The 1739-nt window shown below is 37.1% G+C and overlaps 1 protein-coding gene across 1 annotated transcript in view; it reads left to right on the top strand.

Annotated features, from left to right (window-relative positions):
* Positions 1-679: 679 nt before the first annotated feature.
* The window catches only part of NDST4 (N-deacetylase and N-sulfotransferase 4), a 280730-nt gene continuing 279670 nt past the window's right edge, over positions 680-1739 (top strand). Inside the window, exon 1 of the mRNA XM_003798172.2 lies at positions 680-1113. The gene's annotated coding sequence lies outside the window, so the exon portion shown is untranslated. The remainder of the gene's footprint in view (positions 1114-1739) is intronic.

Below are 1739 nucleotides of genomic sequence, written 5' to 3'. Positions count from 1 at the left end.
AGACAAGGTGATTTTCATTTTACGTTGCCAATCAAAGAAAGAAACTCAAACACAAAGACAATTTTTGTCAGAGCTGAGATGAGAAAAGACCTTTGTATAGTAATCCAGCAGTTTACCTCACCAAAGGTAACCATGCATGCAATAGACATACACATACCCGCCTTCTTTTCTTCTAATATTTATTAGGGTTTAAAATATTATTAATTTCAGGAGTGTATAGTTCACTAATAGTTGTCCAAGTTTTCTATTGCTTATTTTTGGCTTTCTTTAAGTTTGTAAATTGTTATGTTGGACTGGCACATATTTACAGCAGAAAATCCTGTTTTGAATTTTTCTTATTTTACCCAATAGAATCTTGTGGTACCGTGTCACAGCTGCAAAGTGAAATTTTATTCTCAAATTTCTTAGGAAATAGCCCAACTGTACAATAAAAGATTATGCAAATCCTCAAGGAGTATCTAATCAATCACTGTGGTGTGAGAGGATTGCGGTGGATCGCTGAATTAGCTTCTGTTGGAATGTATTCATGTGTAACATCCACTGACTGGATGACATCACAACAGCTCCAGGTCCTTGAAAGTCTTGAGGATGATTAGCTGAAGGAATTGGCTGTTTCTGCCAATCATAATCCAGCAAAGCTGCCTTTATAGTTCTGGAGATAGGAGAGAGGGAGGGAGGGAAAGACCGACTTCAGCTAAAGCAGAACACAGCAGCAGTAGCAAGAGCAGAGCTGGAGCAGCTGGTATTCCGGTGATTAAATAGTTCTCATAGCCTTTTTGCTGTACTCGGTCTGCTCCCTGGTGTAATTCTCGTGTCCAAGAAGGAAGCTGCATTTTAACGGTGTGCTGAACAGAGGTTTGAATCATTCCAGCTGGCTGCTTGTTTTGAAAAGGACAATGTGTGTATAAATAAAAAGACTCTGCTGGAAGAGTTCAGATCCTAGGACTGGAGCTAGAGAGTGCTCCTGGAGTATTGTTAAGGCAGATTGCATGAACTGAAAGCCCCTTCTAATTAACCTGGAGCCAAGTGAACCTGAATACTGGATATCTCGTTTTCTAACTCGGAATAAATTCAAGTTAGGAAAAGAAAAAAAAAATTGAAAGGCTTCTCTCGGTAAGTTACTGCTTAATTTGCTGAAACGGAAGCATGCACAATAAATGGATATGCGTTGCTTAGCTATGTAAACAAGTTGAACACAATAAAGTTTTATTTGCGAAAGATTTATGTAGCAGGAGATAATATTTTGAGACCAAAGTCACTTTCCCTTTTTAGCATGTTTGCTTACCTGTCATTATGCTTTGTAGAAGTTATATTTGCAAGATAAAGCCAAGATAAAGCCCTGCCTAAAAAGGAGATACAACTTGATGTATTTTAAACAGTTGCCAGGATGTTTGCATAGAAAACATCTTACTTGATGACAATTTTAGTCTTTTTGAAATCATCAGTGTTACAAATTCAATATGCAAAGCTAACTGTAGGGTTATAAATATTTCCACAAGAATTGTTACTAAAAACATGGCATTCAAATTACTGAAGGTGGAAACTCCGCTCCTTGGGACCCGAGATTTATAGGTGTACTCTGTTCTAATGGTCTGCTTTAGAGAAACAGCTGTCAACAGACATTTGAAATTGTATCATACAGTCATAAATTGCTTATAAAGAAATGGATGTTTTCCTCCTAGCTCCTATTAGGAAAGAAAAATAAATTCTTTGAACAATACATGTCATATGCCACATCT

The sequence above is a fragment of the Otolemur garnettii genome, unplaced genomic scaffold (genome assembly GCF_000181295.1).
Source record: "Otolemur garnettii isolate 467f Iridium unplaced genomic scaffold, OtoGar3 scaffold00129, whole genome shotgun sequence".
NCBI lineage: Eukaryota > Metazoa > Chordata > Mammalia > Primates > Galagidae > Otolemur > Otolemur garnettii.
The sequence above is the reverse complement of the archived record's forward strand: the minus strand, read 5'-3'. Positions and strand labels throughout refer to the sequence as shown.